We start from the raw sequence: 21,824 nt of genomic DNA on the forward strand, positions 1-21,824 counted from the left end.
GGAGGCTGAAGTAGGAGGATTTCTTGAGCTCAGGAGTTCAAGACCAGCCTGAGCAAAAGTGAGATCCCGTGGCTACGAAAAATAGAAAAATCAGCTTACTGTCATGGTGCACCTGTAGTCCCAGCTACTCCAGAGGCTGAAGTAAGGTCACTTGAGCCCAGGAGTTTGAGGTTGCAGTGAGCTAAGATGAGGCCAATGCACTCTACCCAAGGTGACAGAGCAAGAGTCTGTTTCAAAAAAATTAAAACAAAATAACAAAAAAAGCAAAAAACCTAGCTATCTGGTTTCTTTAGAACTTCTGAAGCTCTGGTATACCACACCTGCATTCTCGCATGGCACCATAACAGTAGCCACCCTTACACGGAGGCTGGTGCTGCCCAGTTTGCCACAACTCCCCTCAGCAAGCATTTCTCATTTTCATCACCAGCTAAGCCCATGTAAGCATCTTAGGTAAGGAAACTAAGGCTCAGAGGCCAACTTCAACAGCTCACATGTCCCTGTTCTTACCCTCTAGTTCTTAGTGTTTTCTTCAGTCAGCAGAGTTGGGAAATCAACAGCCAGATAATACTCCATAATCTTCTTGGTTTGAACCTCTACTCAGAATTCCTGACTCTAAATCCCACATCACTGCCCAACCCAGTGGTTGGTTCCAATACCCACAATTGGGAAAACATAGGTTTCCTCCCTCCCCCAACAATCACACAAAGCTCACCCAGAATTATAGGGACTCTACTCATCCTAGCACCCTTGGAATCTTTTCACCTCTTTTCTGCTATTGTCTGGTCCTAGCGCCAGGCCTAGCAACATACCCATCTTTTACAAAATTTGCCACAGAGTCAGAAGTTCCCATTACCATGGCATTATCCAAAGAATGGGCAGCCTCCAATAGGACACAATTGCCTGCCACGTTGCTGTGCCTGCTGCTGGTGCTCACCACTAACCCTTCTTTCCCTGCTGATCCCTGCAATCCACGCCTCGCCAGCTGTGGCTCCTCAAGCCTACATCTCAGGGACAATGAGCTACCTTCCCCTGTTATGCGCATTCTGATCCTGCCCTTACCCACTGCTGCTCAGGAACCTCTGTGGTCTCCACTCCTGAAGCCAATGTTACCAAATCTCTAGCCTTTTGTTAGACTCAATTTTTCTTCCACCTGAAGCATGACCGTGTCCTCTGGAGTGAGAGCTCCCCCTGCCGAGAAATTTAGATCAAATCATTCAGGATCTGGGAAGACTATTGGTCTTTAGGTTGCAAGAGAATCCAACTCAAACTAGCTTATGATTTAAAAAAATCACTAGGGAAGGAGTTCAGAACAGCCCACCCCAAGATATGCCATTCTGGAATATTGACTATTTTCAGTTAAAAGCACTTGAAAAACAGCAGCTGCAAGAAGATCACTCTGATGATTCTCCTTCTGTTTTTTAAAAGCAGGAGATGACATTATCATGTGAAAGATGTCCTCCTTATATCAGAAGGAAAGTATGATTTTTACCATCAAGGACAGAAAGCTGAGGCTGAGGGAAATATGTACCAAAAACCCTTATTAAACGAACCCTTATCTTCGTAGTCACTTCTCTATCCAATTAACTACCCTATCCCAAGCCCCTTGTCACATTGTCATAATTACTACTCTTCCTCCAATTCAGCACATAAGTACTGAATTCAAACTGCATCTTTGGGTCCTCTTTTCCTGATGAAGGATCCTATGCCACATAAAAGTTGTATTGAATACATTCGTATGCTTTTCTCCTGATGATCAGTCTAATGTCAATTTACTTTTCAGGCCCAGCTGAAAACCCCTATGAGGGTAGAGGTAAACTTTTGCCTCCCTTACCTACTGGCAAGTATGGGGAAGAGACGGCCTCAGTTGCAATAGCTCCAAGTCACCTGGATTTTCTTTGTCTCCATTTTTTGCCTTTGCTTACTCCAACTCTTGCCTCTATGCCTTCTAACTTTTCCACTGGCAGGCACAGTCTGCGTCTAGGACACATCCTTCGGTCCTCAGAACTGACAAAGAGCTTCTTAGCTGATAGATAAAATCCCACAGGGGGATTCTGATTAGCTCTAATTGAGTCATTTGCTCATCCTTGGACCAATCACTGTAGCCAGAGTGGGAAGGGTTCTATGATTGGCAACCCCAGGAGGACCAAAAAAAGTAGGGAAGGGCAGATCTAAGAAACAGAATGCTAGGCAGACAAAAACAACAGATGTCTCCTATAGTCGTTCACTAATAAAAACCAGGGCTCCTATAAAAAGACAAATAACGTTATTTAAAAATGGGTAAAGGACTTGAATAGGCATTTCTCTAAAGAAATCTGCAGATAATCAATAAACATATAAAAACATGTTCAATATCATCAAGGAAATACAAATCAAACTCACAATGAGACACCATTTCCATTCACTAAGATTTGTTTTTAATCTGAATAGCATAGTTTTATTACATAACATTTCTGTACTTAAAGGTGTTAAATTTCTTAAAGTAAACATTTTAAATATCCCAATATTTTACAAACTTTTGTGCATGTCTTCATTTCTTTGTTGATATAAGAGACCCTTAAAACACTAAGATTGGTATCATAAAAAACTCAGATAATAACAAGTGTTGGCAAGGATATGGAGAAATCAGAACTCTGCAGGGTAGGAGTGTAAAATGGAGCAGCCCCTTTGGAAAACAGTCTGGCAGTTCCTCAAATGGTTCAAGATAGAGTTACCATAAATATAGTCACTAACCCTGCGTGATTGGCTGCAACAGTGCAAACAGCTCACTCCAGCCTCCCTTTCCTGGGCTCGAGGGATCCTCCTGCCTTGGCCTCCCAAAGGGCTAGGATTATAGGAGTGGGCCACCAAGCCCTGCCCAGACTTCTTTGGAGTGGAGAAAAACTCTCTCAAATACATGGTGGTGACAGTTGCCCAACTCTGCGAGTACACTAAAAACTATTGAATGAACACTTTGAGTGAATTATATGCCATATGATTATGTCCTAATAAATAAATAGCCAGGCTTCTTCTGTATGTCCTGCCATGTCCTTTGGGGCCTCTGAGAGAGAGAGAGAGTGCTCCATCTGAAGCTAGAACAATTCAGATCAGATCCAATCCTGTATTTGTTTCTTAGCAGTTAACTTTCTACAACAGCAACGTGGGAATAATGCCCACCTGGAAAGGTTGTTCTGATTTTCAAAAATACACATTAGGTTAATAATGTACAGTGTGTGACACACGGTAGACGCTCTGAAACCCTACGCATACAGCAATCCACGTGTGTACACATGCACCCGAACTTGGGGTGTTTCGGAAGGTTCTGAAAGGGCTGGATCTGGAGGGCTCCTCCCGTCCCTGCTGTCGGCCCTCGGCCCGCCTGTCTCCCAGGCTCCAGGGCAGCGAGATAGCAGAGCAACCTGCTAACCCTGGAGTCAAAGAAAAGTCTTCCATCCTTGGGTTGAAGAGAAGCAAGGAGCCCACGTCAGGGCGTGGCGAGGCCGCCCTACGCGGGGGTGGGGGTGGATGTTGCTACGTAACTGCAAGGGGCCGCGAACTCAGCCGGAGCCGGGAACCCAGCCCGGCCCGCTCGGGGCACTAGAGCCTCCCGGTTCGCCGCAGCAAATGGCACGGAGTACTTTTCTTCACCGAGCCCTACGCGCAGAGCCTCCGCGGCCGCGAGCGGGCAGAGCGGGGCCTGCCGGGAAATGTAGTGTGTGCAGCCCGCACGCTCGCGGGTCAGGCGCCGCAGGAGACTACAAGTCCCATGAGCGCCGGCGAGGCCTTGATCCCCAGGGCGTCGCAGGGAGGGGAGTATTTAATGGTACTTACTGCCTTCATGCGCCATATATCCTTTTCATTGTAAAATGTTAACACCTTGAAGAAATCATTGCCTTGACTTCTGGCCTCTCCTTTGGGTCTCCTGCTGGATTTTATCTGACTTAATTATTCAGTGATGTATTTAGGGCACAACCCTGACTCGCTAGGGAAAAGATGCGCGGCCGGCCTTAAAGTATTGCTTTCCCTTTTTGTTTTAGCCTTGATAAACTGAAATGCTTTGAGGAAGGCGAGGATCCAGAAGTCATCCCGGAGGGTACTGACCTGGTGACTTTGGGGTATGGGGGACTTTGCACTTGTGTGCTATTTATTTAAACATTTTTTTTGATATTATATTTTGAAAAGTTGAAAGTATAGTGTCATTATCCATATATCCACTCCTTAAATTCAAGCACCGTTAACATTTGGCCATATTTGCTTTGGCTGTATGTGTATGGGTTGCCTGCTGTGTATCTTTTTCTTTTACTTATACCATTTAGTAAGTTGCAGACATCATGATAATATACTCCTAAATACATCAGCTCCTACATATCTACAAAATATCATTCTCCTAAGAAAATTAACAATAAATACATAATTTCTAATATCCAGTCCATATTCAAATTTGTACTTATTTTTGAATGTGCATTTACAAAGGTAGAGTAAATCTACTTAGATTTGCGGTGCAAGCTAAGTACTCTGGTAGTGTTTCTCGAACTGTCTGTGGTAAAGGATCTTTTTTTTAATTTTTAATCTTTGCCAGATCCATACTTTTGTAAAATAGTATAAAAGAGAATTACTAAAAAAAGAAATTAAAAAAGACAATGAGTTCAAATGTTTATTCTTATTAAATTCAACAGACATAAAATTGATATCAACTTATAATGAAAGTTTCTCAATAAATATTTACTTTCATTTTGTGTACAGATTGGATAACATATAGCTCACACATAAATTATAGTCTGCCTACCACACTTTGAGAAGCACTGCTCCATGATAATACTGTAGAAAACATGTACATGTTGGAGTCAAATTTATGATTCCACTGTATTTCACACTGTGTTCTGTCATTCTGGATCCTACCCTTTCTATTATCTCCCTTAAGTACTTGGGTAGTTATTTCAACTCTACCTTGGTTTTCTTTGTAATAATGGCCAAATCTGTTCCCCTCATCCTCATTGTTAACATTTACGTTAGCAACACTTGGAGTGCCATGAAAGGCTTCTGTCCTGTCTTAGTAAGCCTTTTCTCCTGATTTATCCCTTATGCTACCTGAGTATGCGATTCTGCTTAGAAATTGTGAATGGCTCTACATCTCCTATATGGAAAAATTTCAAACTCCTTAGCTAGACATTTGAAGCCTTCCATATATATCACAAATCTGCCTTTCCAGATTCATTTTCCACCATTGTCTCTTTCAAATGGCTCAGGATGCACATGGTCTCTCTTCTATTTGAAACTTGCCACATCTTTAAGACCCCAGGATTCCTTTCCAGATTCCTCAGGAAATAGATGCATTTATATTGTCTTGAATTCTAACATTTCTAAAGTGCTTGAAGGCTCATGGAGAGTCCAAACTCCCATCTGTGTATTGGCCTTAAGCCTACTGCCTTCCCAGCTCCAACTGGTGACCTTCTATTGTTGGTTGATTAGTTGTATTTGTCTAAAATGCACATGTGATGGTGTTACTCCCTTGCTTAAAACCTTTTGGGGGCCCTTAGGCTAAAGTCCTGAATCCTTAAGTGCCTCATAACTTTACTATTTATATACATCTGAAAAAAGAGGTTACTATTAAGGATGGGGTAGTGAGAACTAAAAGGATAAAGAACAGGGTGAAAGTCAGATTTTTCACTAAACACTTACATTTTTTATTTTTTAACTGAAAATATTGTCTATTAAAAATTGTTGTGAAAGCATACATTGCAAGAAAACACCAAAGTTAGATACAGCGCTCAGAAGGAAACACTTTTTTTAGCTGCTCTATGAGTCAGAAACTTATTGGCAAAAGAAAATAAGGGAAGAATGTTTTGCTTCACCTCCCTCTTATGTGTGTAGTAATACTCTAATAACTATCTGTTCAGCAATTATGTAACATGAAGATAGGCACCTTTAGAAACAGACCTGAATGGAGGTCTATGGCTGATGGGAAAGCAAAACATTGGCAAGGAAATCTACCATACAGATTTGGAAGCAGAATTTTTATTCCTTCTTCATTCCATTTAAACAACATTCCTTCTCCTTTATTCCTGAAAGGATGTGAAGGCTGTCCATTGAAAACACTGGGAAAAGAAAACACATAACTCTGTTGTCTTACTCTTGGGCTGCTATAACAAATACCATAGACTGAGTGGCTTGTAAACAACATAAATTCATTTCTCACAGTGCTAGAGGCTGGGACGTCCCCGATCAGGATTCCAGCAGATTGTCTGTCTGGTGAGGGCAGCCTCGTCTTCCATAGATGGCACCTTCTTGCTGTGTCCTCACATGGTGGAAGGGGACAAGGCAGCTCTCTGGGGCCTCTTTGATAAGGACTCTAATCCCATTCATGAGAGCTCCACCCTCATGACCTAATCACCTCCCATAGGTCCCACTTCCTAATGTTATCACATTGGTGGGTTTCAACGTAAAGTCTGGGGGAACACACATTCAGGCCTTGGCAACTGCACACCCTAATGTCATCTTCTGATACAATAAAATCCTCTGAAATTTTGAATTTTAGAAGTCTCCCTGTGGAGAGTATCAGATACAAGACTGAAAAGTCTTTACTTTCCCCAGACAATGGATCTGTGAATGTTATTAGACAGGGTTGGGTCTGTTTGGTTTGGTGTGGATGGTTTGGTTTTTCATTTCTCCAAGATTCAATGTACTCCTCTTTAAAAGAAGGAGAAGAATAGTCCCATCTTAGATATTCCATGCCATCTGGTTACTGTGAAATTTGTTCAGACACTCAAATGAAAGAAGATACAATGAAGTAAAATTAATATCATTCAAATTTAGGGTGTCCTCTGACAGTTAGCACTGGCTGGTAGTTCAGTTCTCAATTTTATAGTTTCATAAGCTTTTTGTTTCAATACACTCGAGGAGAAACAGATTTGAGGGGACTGGCCAAAACTCAGAAGAATCTTTGTTTTTGCAGATGGTTATTGTTTCTGTCTATTACAGCCTGCCTTCGTTTGAGGAACGGCTTTTCTCCCATCCACTTGCCAACTCTCCCTGCTGACACTCACCCCCTACTGCTGGAGGTGACCTGCTTGCTGTCAGTCTGGTGGGACCAGCAGTTACAGTCTCTAACCATGTGACCTCACAGTGACCTAGATTAGGCCAAACGTAGTAGCCCATTCTCTTGGCCCTGGTCATTTGTTCAAAGGCATGAGACAGTCTGTGGTGGGCATGTGTCCCAAGCTGGATTAATTATCCTCTTCCGTTGAAGGTGCCTTGCTTCTCCGATCACAAACCTAGAAGGACATGAACAGGGGAGAACCAACAGCCATGTAAACTGTGTATATTATGGAGTTTAGAAGGCTACTCAGAATTCTCAAAAAGTCATTTTACATTATTGGCATTATGAGTGATTAAAAAACACAGTGATTAAAAAACACTTTATTTTCAATTTAAATAGGCTGATTAAACTTTTGAGATGCTCAAGTATGCAGGACAATTGATAAAGTTTGAAAAAGAAACAGTACAGATTGGAGTGGGAATAGATTTCGTAGACCTGAGGGACTTTAATGGAACCTTGAATGATCCGGATAAACAGAGAAAAATAGTGACTATATTTTAGATAGCTCGAATATTATTAGCAAAAGTGCAAAAAAGGAAGCAGACAAGAGCATCAACCTGACTAGGACAGGGGGGAGTGTCAGCAGGTAGTTAAGTAGTCCAAAAAAAAATAAGATTCAGATGTGGGACTCTTGAGACTAGAGAAGGAGAGGGCCCAGCACTTAAGAGGAACTGAAAGAGAGAAGGCAAAGAGACAGAGAGGCAGAGAAGGGAGAGAGGACAAGGACTAGAGAGAGAGATGTATACTCTAGACAGTTGACGTGCCTAACTGCCTTCTGTGTAAATAAACCATATGCAATCTGTACCCTGATGACCTGTCACTGTGGCCACAGCTGTTCAGACCAGGTGTAGAGGTGGAACAGGGCCATCTGAATGCCGGCCTCATGTGGCCAGAAAATGCCTCCCACGATATGAAGGATTGTTGAGCTGTGGACAGTGAAGAAGCGGCAGATGCAGGAGAGCGCTCTGCCCTCCGTCTGTCGCCTAAAAGCAGGCCATACATTTATAAAAACAGAAGGTGCCCTGCCTGCCCTTTCTACCAGGGAGAAGAAAGGGTAACCAGTGAAGACAGCTTTAGACCTTCTCAGCCTGGAGATGGTACCAGAGGAGTCTATATTAACAAACTTTACTAACTAGACTTTATCTGCCAGTTATTTGCCTTTCCCCAAGTTGCCAGCCATAGAGACTCAAAGTCCTTTTCCTTTGTCTTTTCACTTCTCTAAAAACTTACTGGGTTGTGTGTGTGTTTCTTTTTTAGACAGTCTTGCTCTGTCGCTCCGGATTGACCATTCTCATTGGGGTTTATAAATCTTACCATGAAATATTTTGCAATTATGGAGCAAAGAAGATGGCTGTCCTCTCAACAAAATTATGAGTATCAAAGTTTTCAAAAGGATTGTGTTTTGCAGATTCAAGGAAAAATGAGAAGTAATGATAAGCTGAAACTTTTAAATATGTAATTGAAATCTGGAAGTAGTTTTTACAAGATGGGATATGTTCTAGGTTCATGCAAGTCAGGCCATGAGCAGTTAGTGGCAAGCACAGGACACTGCCCATTTTCGGCATCTATACTTTCAAACCAGGAACATGTGGGACAGAAATTTGGGTTTCCTATGTTTAAATTCTTGTAATTGTAATTTCTAATAAAGTTGTTTGCCACTATCCCTTTATTCTTACTCCTGTAAATCATTCATAAAATTACTTAAAATATAAACTAAATTAAAAGGGTCCATTGGACCCAGAGGTAAATGATAATTATTTTTCTCAGTGTACTGAGGGCTAACCCAGTATTGTTCAGAATGGCAAAAGATTGGAAACTTCTCAAAGGCCCATCAATAAGGCGCTGGTAAATAAATAAATAAATAAATAAATAAGCAAGGTATATTCTTATAATGGAATATTATATTGATATAAAAATGATAAGGAAAAATACGTATGTACTGCTATGCAATAATTTCCAAAATATAAAGTGAAAAAAAGTAACGTATAGAACAGGATATAAAACATACAATCATTTCTGTTACAAAAAAGGAGAAAAAGTATATGCATTGGCTTAAATATGCATAAACTATTTCTGATAACATTGGTTTTATTTTCTGTTGAGGCCATTAGCTAGACACATCAGCTATGACAAGGAAATGTTTCAGCAAAAATCTCTGTTACCAAACTGACATCAGACTGAAAGGATAACTCAGAAAAGACATGCTCAGGGTGGGGTCACGTGTCTCAGTGGCTTGTGCCAACCAAGTTTATTTCTCATTCACATTCCAGGGCCATTAAGGGTCTCCCAGGGGCTTTGCTCCGCTCACTCTGGGCCCCACACTGACAGGGCAGCCACAGTCACAGGGCAGCCACAGTCTTGAGTGATGCCGGTTGCCATGACCACTCTGGAGAGTCTTAGACCTGTAATTAAAAAGAAATATTTTTATGTTTTATATATGTTTAAATTGAATATATATAAAAATATATATTCTGTATATCTATCTATTGTAGGAAACAGTCGGTTACATGGCAAGAGCAATACCATCTTGAAGCAATCCATGTAACCTAAAACATGTGAACCCCTTAATATTTTGAAATTTAAAAAAAAAAGAAAGAAAATGCATAGAGCATGCACAGGCCTTTTGCTGCATGGGCATCATAGTCCCTGTAAAATGCCTGACAGAGTTCATCTGTTTTCTTTCCTCCAAGGAGGTAAGTATTTCGTTCTCAGCAGACAGTTTAGTTTTTAAGAAAAAACAAGGCCAGAAAGCCAAACCTGATGTTTACTGCAGGGACCATTTGGGGGTGAGAATTGAAAAATAAATGTGTATCAATAAATCCTACCTTTTGATAAACCTAAATGACATGTTTCTAAAAGAAATTAAATAAAAAAAAATTAACAGAAATAACTTGCACAAATTAAACTGAAAATCTAATCAATTATAGAGAGAAAGAAAAAAACCCAAATAGAACAGGGCTCCTCTTCTTGCTAAGAAACAGTGAAATGGTGACATTTGTTGAAAAAGTAAAATTATTACAGATAATTAAATGAGTATGTAATATTTTAATTAGAAATATTAAGAAATCTATATTTGTAAGAAAAAGATTAGCAGTAAATATTGACTTCAGATGTAATTAAATCTATTTAAAGTTCTTCGGATAGATATACTTTTAACATAAAACTTAACATCTTGAGGCCGGGCGTGGTGGCTCACGCCTGTAATCCTAGCCCTCTGGGAGGCCGAGGCGGGCGGATCCTTTGAGCTCAGGAGTTCGAGACCAGCCTGAGCAAGAGCAAGACCCCGTCTCTACTAAAAATAGAAAGAAATTATATGGACAGCTAAAAAATATATATATAGAAAAATTAGCTGGGCATGGTGGCGCATGCCTGTAGTCCCAGCTACTTGGGAGGCTGAGGCAGGAGGATCACTTGAGCCCAGGAGTTTGAGGTTGCTGTGAGCTAGGCTGACGCCACGGCACTCTAGCCCGGGCAACAGAGTGAGACTCTGTCTCAAAAAAAAAAAAAAAAAAAAAGAAAAAAAACTTAACATCTTGTGTTAAAGAAATGACAAGTCATGTGCAATGTATTAGTACTAAAACAACATTTCTCAATTTTCTACAGAATATCTTATAAACAAAAATCTTGCCTTCTTATATATAAACATCAAAAGTTTCATCATAAAATATTTAACCATTAAGAAGATCATTACTTCTTTCAGGAAGATGATTTAAATGTTAACAGAACTTTTATTACAGTGGTATGATATAAATCACTTTAAGAAAAAATAGGTTATTGGGGTTTAAACTGAAATAGATGTTCCAGTTTTAGATCTCAAAATAAATAAAAATTAAGTGACAACAGTATGGATTTATTTTTATGTAATAAACTGCAAGAACTCTATTTAAAAAGGGGACTCTGGTCACTAAAAAAAATTTAAGGAAATGCACAGGCTGTGCCAAACAGAATCTAACAAAAGATTTTTTGAACTATGGATCAGATTTTTATGATCATGTGATCGGCTTCCCTGGGCAAGTACAGGCTGGGCTTGTTAACTTCTATTTGTAAAGGCCAGTTCTGTAACTGGACACAAGAGGCAAGGATATATATCTGCTGAATGACTGAATTAATGAAATCCTTGGACTTTTTTCTAATTTGAGATAACTCTGGCATTGGTTTAGATATTAACTAACCAATTAAAAAATGTCTAACTACTGTAAATAACTGCCAACCACTTCATAATCAGATCAAAGGTGGTACACAGCAGTGTTATCCACTGTAAAGAGGACCATAACGTGAAAATATTTTATAAGTAAATACTACATAAACATAAAGTGGTGTTATTCCAAAGATTGTTTTAGTTGAAAAATGACTAAAAAATTTTCAAAGTATATTTTCATTTCCTAATTTCATACCTGGGAAAAGTCAGGGTTACTGGTCAAATACTATAGGACCAATTTTCTTAACTTTTCCTCCCATGACTCCCGTGAGGTATAAAGGAGGAGGACACTGCGGGATAGAGGCCTTTGCACTCTGCCCTGTGGCCCAGGCCATGTGGACGAATCTGAGCAGGCCAGGCCTGGGCCAAGGAGGGGAGAGTTTCACTCCTGACTACAAAAGGTTCGCAGCTCTGCAAAGCTATGCTGTCCAGGCAGAGTGTAGGTTTCCTGACACTAGCCCTCTTCACCTAGCCAGGCCCTGTCTCCCTTGCAGCGCATAAGTGCAAACACCCAGCCTCTCGGGCACTGCAACTTTAATCCTAACAATTACTGCTAAGGGAGGACAAGAAGCTTCAACCACTGCAATAAGGACGCTGATTCTTTTTAGGAACAAGCTGCCTGTAACTGAAGGACGACTAAGGGAGACGACAGGCCTTGGTTTGCAAGCCTTAACAAGACAAGATAAAAAAGACTATCTGTAAAAACCGAGGAATAGAAATACCTGGAAATTTGGAAGTTGTAGAATAAAACCACCACCAAGAAACTGTTTTTTGGGCGGGGAAGGGGGGCTTGGGAAGAGGATCTCACTCTATAGCCCAGGTTGGAGTGCTCAGTGGCGTCATCATAGCTCACTGCAACCTCAAACTCCTGGTCTCAGATCAAGTGATCCTCCTGTCTCACCTTCCCGAGTACCTGGGACTACAGGCACATGCCAGCATGCCTGGCTAATTTTTCTATTTTTTGTAGAGACAGGGTCTCATTGTTGCCGAGGCTGGCCTCAAGCCATGGTTCTGCCTTGGCCTCCCAAAGTGCTGGGGTCATAGGTATGAGACACCACGCCCAGCTAACCACCTAGAATTTTTTAAACAAGAAACATCCGTCTCCAATTTCAATTCAAATGCATGAAATAAATGTAATTAGGAAATAAGAGTAAAGGACTCACACCTGTACGAGTCCTTCACTGAGTTTTCTAAGGGGGCACAAGTTTAGTGGCTTAAAGGGCATCCTCTGATCACAGACCTGGTTCTGCCTGACACTTTTTGCTGTAGGACCTTGAATATGTACCTTAACCTCTCTGAACCTCATCTTCAGTTTCTTCCATGAAATGGGGAATATCTACTGCACTAGACTATGGAGATGTAGTGAGTGTGTGTGTATATATTATAAATACAGATATACCCATTTTATACTTATAAATATGTACATATTTAGGGTTAGGGTTGGGGTTATATATAGAGACATATTTATAATTGTAAAATGGGTATATCTGTATATCTGTAGACATCTATCTTAGCACATAGTAAACATTCAAATAACGGTAGCTGATATTTTTATCAACAATAGTCTTAAGATGACCCAAAGAGGAGCACAAAGGAGACAATTAAATAAACTCAAGGATTTTAATGATGCTCAAGGTCTTATTCAAAGAGCCCATTACAGAACAAAGTGCATGGACACAAAGCTGCCTTTCTGAACCTAAGTAAACCTGGAGTGCTGCACACCCCTCTGCTTGGGGCTCAGGGGGGAAAATACCTGTTGATATTAAGCAGAGACAGAAGATGAACAGCCATGTAAATGGTACCCGGCTCCATCTTCTACCACCCAAGTTTCAGAGGCAGATCTCATTTTAGCCTAGTCCCTGTGGAAGGAGCTAGAGGACAGGGGGGCCTGGGACAGGCCATGGAGTGACCCTGAAAGGAAGGAATGATTTATCCTGGGGGTCAACACACTCTTTTTGGATTGAATTCACTGTCTCTCTGGCTGGTCATGAACCCAGCCCCAAAATTAGCAAGGCCCTTTAGGACCATTCTGTTCTGCCCAATCTGGAATGGGGTGTCTTAGTAAAGGGGCTGGGGCTGAGGAGAGAATAAGAAGGTGGACTGAAACATTTTGACTTGTCTGACTTCCTGTTAATGCTAATGGATATCATAAATCCTACCATATCTGCTATTTGATATCCTAACAATAAACAGATCAGACTATTTAACGTGACTCACCTAAGTTTTAGGTGATTAATCTGGAGAAATTAAGGAGACTGAAAAGTGACATTTGGCTTACAGTTTAAATAATGGCAATGATGTGACACTGAGCAGGGTGTGACAGACCATGGGAGCGCAGAGAAACAGGAGGGGGCACTGACCACTGCAGACCTGAGAAGACACCTACTGCTCTTCCGTGAGACACAGGTGACAGACAAGACGGGCGGCAGCAGGCAAACCTGCAGGAAACGTCAGACACACTGATCCACTGGCCAGGCTTAATTTTAAAGAATTCCCTCCAGGAAGGCCTGAAACTGCAGGGGCTCTCAGGTTTCTGGGGTTTGTTCCTGGCTAAAGGTGCCTTTCACTACTTGGTATGGTTCAAGGCGGTATCCTTTCTTTTTCCTCTGGAAGCAATCAATATTTCTAGGCTTTTGCAACATGTATACTAGATCATGGAAATGAAGTCAAAATTACCTCAAAGGACCCTTAGAGTTTCCCAAGGCTCAAAAAGACAGCCTAACTAGACACATGAAGCATTTTATACATAGCCTGATATTATTATTATTATTTCTTTCTTATGCCCTGGATGTGCTAAGATGATATTATTATTTTTTGAGAATAAACGAGGGGTTTTATCTTCCACACTATACTTTTGAAGAAAGTTATCCTGCCCTCAAGATAACATACTAATGGCCAGGTGTGGTGGCTCACACCTGTAATCCTAGCACTCTGGGGGCCGAGGTGGGAGGATCCTTTGAGCTCAGGAGTTCGAAACCAGCCTGAGCAAGAGTGAGACCCCATCTCTACTAAAAAATAGAAAGAAATTAGCTGGACAACTAAAAATATATAGAAAAAATTTGCTGGGCATGGTGGCACATGCCTGTAGTCCCAGCTACTCGGGAGGCTGAGGCAGATGGATTGCTTGAGCCCAGGAGTTTGAGGTTGCTATGAGTTAGGCTGATGCCATGGCACGCTAGCCCGGGTGACAAAGCAGGACTCTGCCTCAAAAATAAAAAAAAAAAAAAATAATAATATACTAAAAGAGAGAACAATTTCAAGATTTGGACTTTAAGAAACTTAGTGCTCCTTAATGACAATGAAGTGAAAAAGGAAATGTCCCCTCCTTTGTGTCTACAGGTGCATTGTCTTCCTTGGTGATTGCTACAGGGCACCAGTCCCTTGCTTACACCAGAACCGGAGTTTTGCTAAACCCCAGTGAACACGCCGTGAGGATAAATGTGTGACCAAAAGGAATGTAATTAAAGAATAGCAAAAACCTCCCAAATGCTAGACAACTTTTAGTGTTAGGAAAAAACTCTGAGCTCTGTAATTTCTGTTTTAATGGTTTTAACGTATAAAGTTAGGTATATATAAACCAGAAAAACATGAGCTGAAGGCAGAATGAAAAATATCTGAGCAGTGGCTTCACACAACAGAGAAAACATTTCTCCTTATGCTCTATGTGTTCACTACAAAGCAACTAGCATCACCTGACACTTACCTCCTCTTCTGAGTTTTGAAGTTAATTTACTAAAAAGATAGTGGAGCCTCAGCTTCAAGTCTGGAGCAATAGTGTGGCTTGACGGGACAGGCTGGGAGAGGCGGGGAGACCACCATCAGTTGCCGTTCACCACTCCCATGGCTGACCATGGAAAGCGCCACGGCTGGCAGTGCCTCTTGGGAAGCAGATTGGATCTGGGGTGGTTGCATGGCTAATACTGTATGTTGAAGTGACTAGAGTGGAATAGTGCTGTGGAGATCAGAAAACAGGAGACTCTTACAAATACGGCATATGAAAATTTACAATCACAATATACCTTTTATACACAGTGGAGAAAATCAGGTATAATCAATCTAGATCCAAGGGGTATTTTCCAGGACTTAGGAGCAAAAGGTAAGTTAAGTGGGAAAGGGTACCAAAAGAATAGTTTATAATGAAACAACATCTCATGGATTTTAAAGAATAGTATGTATATATTTTTAAGGACAAGGTTAACGCAGGGAAATTCTAGGACAGAGAATGGCTAACTCAAGCTTTTCCCCTTTGCTCCCCTCTCAAATTGCTTATATGCAGAGAACCATGCCAATATGAAAGAAATAAAGGATATGCAGGCCTACTTGAAGAACAGGCAACTAAAAAGTTTTGGAAGCACACAAATGGTAGGGATATAAAATTCCACATGCTGAAAGCAACTTGGGGAGGGGCAGGAACTTCTTACACCCTTTGTATGCAAAGGCATGAAGACACACACACACACACACACACACACACACACACACACACACACGACCAAGGACACCATGAAACAGGATGTGTTTAAACTAAAATCACAATGAGGAAGGACACTTTGTGAACAACTGTACCAAAATCTTGGACTGTAAAATCCACAGCACAAAATTAAGAAGCAGTGGGTACACATTAGTTTCACATGGAATGTGCATTTTTCTTACATAGCCTTGAAGTTATCCCCCCCTTCACTGTCTATTGGAAGTAACATCATGTTGGGGTTCCCAGATGCTGACATGGACATCGACTTCTGATGTCTCAGCTGACAGGTAGGAGACGTGGCACAAATTGAGGCAGGGCTAGCTGTGGAAGCGAACATTTCTGCCAGGCTGGGAGGCGGTTTGGGTTCAGGCAGAGGCAGAAACAATAGTTTTATGGAGCAGTGACCACAGAACAGCCTACTGTGTAACACACAGACCTTCCTCCCCAAACCAACTCATGTTTTTCAAAGAATAAAACTCTCTTAAACTTGTTTTGGGAATTCTGGAGCAATTGCTAACCTGTAGCTGCTCGTCTTCAAACAGTAATCTTTTTTTTTTTTTTTTTTTTTTTGAGACAGAGTCTCGCTCTGTTGCCCAGGCTAGCGTGCCGTGGCGTCAGCCTAGCTCACAGCAACCTCAAACTCTTGGGCTCAAACAATCCTCCTGTCTCAGCCTTCCAAGTAGCTGGGACTACAGGCATGCACCACCATGCCCAGCTAAATTTTTTTATATATATTTTTGGTTGTCCAGATAATTTCTTTCTATTTTTAGTAGAGACGGGGGGTCTCGCTCTTGCTCAGTCTGGTCTTGAACTCCTGAGCTCAAACAATCCACCCACCTCGGCCTCCCAGAGTGCTAGGATTACAGGCGTGAGCCACCGCGCCCGGCCCAAACAGTATTCTTAAAAGTTTATTACCTTAAACAAAAGAAAAGAGAAGCTTACATGTTTGAATATTGTTCATGTGAGAGGGATGATGTCCTTCAAGCTATGCATAAAATAAATCCTATTCTAAGAGATGTCTCAGTTCAAGTCTAAGTGGTAACGTGAATATATAACATGGGCATATTGTGCTTTCAACCTGTTCCCAAGACACACTGACATCTTTTAAATGAACTAATAAGATTATGGGTGTAGAAACCAGTTGTTATATAACAGAGTATCCTATGTTGTTTTAACAATGTAGTTCAGAATCCTCTTACCCAACGGGCATTTATAAAGAATACTTTATAAAGAGTTCTTTATCCTTTACAAAGAATAGTCATCATTAAGGGGTAAACAGAGCCCCTTTTTACAAGAAGGAAAAACTCATTAGAAAAAATGAACTGTTTACAGACACAGAAAGAATGACTTCTACTGCCAGGCTCTCAGTGCAGAGCCTCATGCCTCGTCTTCACTGGGCTCCCTCTGCCTCCACCCGCCACATCCAGTCTATCCACTTAACTGCCATGAACTTCCCAAAATATAAACTGGACCTTGTCGCTTATCTGCTCATAACCTTTCTACAGCACACTGAGCCTTCAGGATAAATATCAGACTCCTCACCCCAGCATGCAAGCCACATGTCCTTCGGCCCCTGCTGTCTGCCCCCTGCCATCTCTCCAGGCTTTGCCTTCTGTCATTCCTCCTGGAACTGGACTTTCTGGCTCTCCTACTGACGTGCGGTCCCTTGGTAAAGCACTAGGTCAGAAAACACTTGCAGGGGCTATTCTCTATGCCTGAAGGGCTGGCATCTTTCTACTCACTCTTCAAAATTCAACCAGAGGTCATCTCCTCCGTGAAGTCTTCCCTGATGCACCCTCCCACAGAGCGTGAAATCACTTCTACCTGGGTTTTTAGTTCATGCTTGCCACATTGTATGGTAGTGATGCTTCCTTTCGGGAGCTCCCTGAAAACACAGCTATAATCTTGTCAACGTGCCCCCAGTGTCAGCAGAAAGCCTGACAAAGCAGGTGCTCAGTAAATGTTCTCCTAATGGAATAGATTAGTTAATCAACGAGCCACTGGGATTCTGACGGCCTCTACACGAGGGCGCAGGTCTTTAAAATAAATTGCTAAAGAAGAGCTGCTTGGCCCTGCATTTTTGTTTGAGAATTCTGCCCTCTGCCTTGGAGAATGGCTCTATATAGTCAGGGGACTCGAAACAAATGTCTTCAGTTTCCTCTGTTTGCCACTCAGTATTTATATGTCTTTTCCTGTGGCAACAATACTTAAATTTTGCTTTGGGGGAAGCAACTCTAAGTCCCTGGGCTGCAGATGAAGCTGACTCCCCCCCAGACTTCTCCCAGCTACCTTGGCCAGTGACAGGTTTGGAGATGCCCAGAGCCAGTGCACGCAGATCAAGGAGACAACCCAGGCTTGGGCTCGAGCAGAGCTGTGTGCAGGAAGAAGTCAGGTCTGAACTACCACAGAGGAGGCAGAACTAGGAGATGGACCCTGACACTAGGCCTGGATATTTTTTAGCTATATGACCTAACAGATGCCCTTTTCTATTTAGCCTGTTTGGACTGGCTTTTCTGTCACCTGCAACGGAGAGTCCTAACTGATTCAAGTTGTTAAAGACATGCTGGGTGGTTCCCAGTACATGCGTACAGATGTACATATACAGGTATACATATAATCTTAAGGTACAGATAAATGCAACTGTCTTTGTGCTCTGATATCTTTCAGGGCAGGGCAAGGGTCAACCAAATTTATCCCCCTGCCCAGCTGCTGACATCTTTTGCCCAAATAAGGAGCCTGGGTCAATGGATACACCAAGAAAAACAGGGGAAGAGGGGGAGGCGGGAGTTGTTTAGCTTCTTCCCTGTGAATATGAATGGTCCCAAAGACAGGAGAAGGAAAGGATTTAAGTCAGTGCACAGAGGAAGAGGCTGCTGCGTCTGTCGCCATGCAGCACACTGCCGGCCTGGATCTGTGAGGCACATAAGCGCGGCAAAGAGGGGACGGACAGATGTCCTGTAGTAAAAAACTGAGCCTCACCAAAATTAGAGACCTTTCTAAACAAGAAATGTAAGTCAATATTTACATTATAAATAGTATTCAATTTTTGACATATTCATTTTAAAGGCAAATATTTTTCAGAAATTTTATTCATGTTACATCACAAGTTCTACGAAGTGAACTAACAAAACAGATTTGTTTTTCTGACTTCTACAGTAGGCCTGCCACCTTGATTTAGGAAACAGTAAATGCAGTAAATATCTGGCTGAATTTAAAGTTTGTATAATCAAGCTCACAAACATTCTATTTACTACAGACAGCCCCAGTATCACAATGGGCTGCATATTCTAAAAGTTCATCAAGTTGGTTGTTATGAAAGTTTGAACAATACTTTTCCCCCAGGAAGTGTTCAAAATGATGTTATGTTTCATAGTCTAGCCCACAACAATCTATATAAGCAAAACAATAGCTGCATTACATTTAAATCTTAAGGAAATAGCAATGTTTTTCTTAACATTCAAATTGCATGAAGTTGAATTCCTATTAATCTTTCCAATTGTTTTGTATTTATAACTGATTATCTTTTTCAAAACTTTTTAAAACTCCAATTAAACTTACTAAAGGACAGGCATTGTGAATTTGTTTGATAGAACACCTAGCCCACATCAGACCATTTTGAGACTAAATGCTTTGGTTGCTGACTAAAAGCATACTCAGTGATTGGGCAAAAGCAGACTTTAAAATATAGTCCAAAAGACACATGTGTTAACTGTCATCAATCCTTCTCTGCTCAATCTGTGGCTTAATGCAGGGCAAGTGGATAACCAGATAAAAATAATAAAGCCACTTGACAATTTTAAAATTTTGCCAATGATATCCAATACTTCAAACTTCTTTGAAAATATTCTGTTGTTTTATTCTAACACCATCATGTTACATCTTTGCAAGGTCTTTATCTAAACAGCCTCATGCAGATATCTAAAAGCATATGAAAAACTAGGGGCAGAGTATCCCTGCTATGTAGGTTGCATAGCAACATTAACTTGAGAGATTAGGTATTGTTAGTGTAAACTAAGAAAATTCTTCACATTCTTGTCTGAGCAGTTTATGATTGAGAACGAAAGCTAAAATTTGTTGAGCTCTGTCTGTCAGATCTGTGCTCAGTGGTTTAAGACTCACTGTAAAACTTACCATCTTGACAGAATCATACAGTTAAAGATGTCATCAAACCTTCAAAAGCCTAAGCCTAGTTTATATCGACTGTTAGTCATGGTTGGAGTCAGCCATTTTGGGAGACTGATAACAGAAGGTAGAACAATTACCTCAGGAGGATTCCAGCAGAAAGCAGGTTGGACTTCAGCACACCTGGTTTCAAGGTGAGTCTTACTCAGAAAACTACCCTCAGGTGCTTGTGCCAAAGCAACAACTTGCCAAACGCTATGCTTCCCTGCCCCCCAGACCAATGATTAACTTTATTTTTCACACTGTAAAGCAGATAAGCAGAAAGATTGCACTAGTAAGAATCAATTAATAAAACTAACTTTAAAAAAGAAAAAACTATTAAAAATCAATTATGTTGCCTGTGGCAAGAGGAAAACAAGCCTACATTTGGTGAGCCTTTGAAATATCATCCTATGTTTCGTATAAAATTTTGAAGGAAGTAAGACTCATTTAAGGGATGGGGAGGCTTTGGTTCAAGCCTTTTCACAGTTTTTATCAGCCATGATCATTCTCATGTTGAAATTCTACATAAACACTCACACATAGAAGAAAAAAGTCCAACATATTTAAGGCTGAAAATGGAACTTAATATGTTTGTTTCAGAAATTAACATAGGTCTAGGTATCCTGTAGCTCACTAGTATTTTAAATCAGTGAAGGAATAAGATATATAGAAGGGAGAGAAGAGGAGAAAGCAATAATCTGCCTAAGAAATAATCAGTGCAGAGAAGGCTAATTGCATCTATTAATAATTGAAGATAATTGAAATCATTTGTTTGTTTTTGATACAGGGTCTTGCTCTATTACCCCAGCTAGAGTACAGTGGTGTCATCATAGCTCACTGCAACCTCAAACTCCTGGGCTCAAGCAATCCTCCTGCCTCAGCCTCCCCAATAGCTGGGACTACAGGCATGCACCACCACACCTGGCTAATTTTTCTATTTTTGGTAGACACAGGGTCTCACTCTTGCTCAGGCTGGTCTCAAACTCCTGACTTCAAGAGATGGTCCCACCTTGGCCTCCCAGAGTGCTAGGATTACAGGCATGAGCTACCATGCCTGGCCTCAGGCATCATTTTTAAGGGAGAGAAAATTGTCACACTGAGTGCCTTAACTGAAAGTAAAAAATATGACCACTAGTTCAGCCCTCAAACCCAATAATTTTCCATAGTCTTTCAATTCATTTATAAGACAGAAAGAAAAAGAAAATCAGACATTATTAAAACTATGGGCCCTGTCTTGTATGGTTTGGCCCTGAGGCTCTCTTTATCTAAAGATAAAGACAACATCTTCAAAACATTTCAATGATTTATGGGAAGAGAAGCGACGAGGCCCAGGTCAGGATCTGGAGGAGTCAGCCCCAATAAGGAAGGTGTTTGCAGAGGGAACACAGAAAGGAAATGACTCCAGAGAAATTAAAGAAGTCTTAAAAACTATTTTCAAAGAGTGAAATGAGTAATTTTAAGAAAGGAGAATTAGAAGAGCACAGGCCTGTCGTGCAGTGCCTGGGGTGTGTGTCCCCACAGACACAGGACGGGGAGCAGAGAGCAGACCCTGCTCTTGACACCTGTAAGAAGTCTGACTCTGCAACTCACAGAGTCACACATCCTAAGTCCAGAAGGAGCCGGACAGAGCAGTTCAACAAGTTAGAAGCATTTTTTAAAAACAAGAAAGGTCATGAAACAAGTTTTCCAATCTCAAATACTGAAATCCATAACATTAGAAACTTCTAATTAAGTCTTCTACCGATATCTTCTAAGTCACTTTTTTTTTTTTGTTTGTTTGTTTTATTTATTTATTTTATTATTTTTTTGAGACAGAGTCTCACTCTGTTGCCCGGGCTAGAGTGAGAGTCATGGCATCAGCCTAGCTCACAGCAACCTCAAACTCCTGAGCTTAAGTGATCCTACTGCCTCAGCCTCCC

General features: G+C 41.1%; 1 pseudogene; it reads right to left on the bottom strand.

Moving 5' to 3' along the window:
* Window positions 1–3,481: 3,481 nt before the first annotated feature.
* LOC123645686 overlaps window positions 3,482–21,824 on the bottom strand; it is a 45,638-nt pseudogene continuing 27,295 nt past the window's right edge.

This window comes from Lemur catta, chromosome 10 (assembly GCF_020740605.2).
Source record: "Lemur catta isolate mLemCat1 chromosome 10, mLemCat1.pri, whole genome shotgun sequence".
Taxonomy (NCBI): Eukaryota; Metazoa; Chordata; class Mammalia; order Primates; family Lemuridae; genus Lemur; species Lemur catta.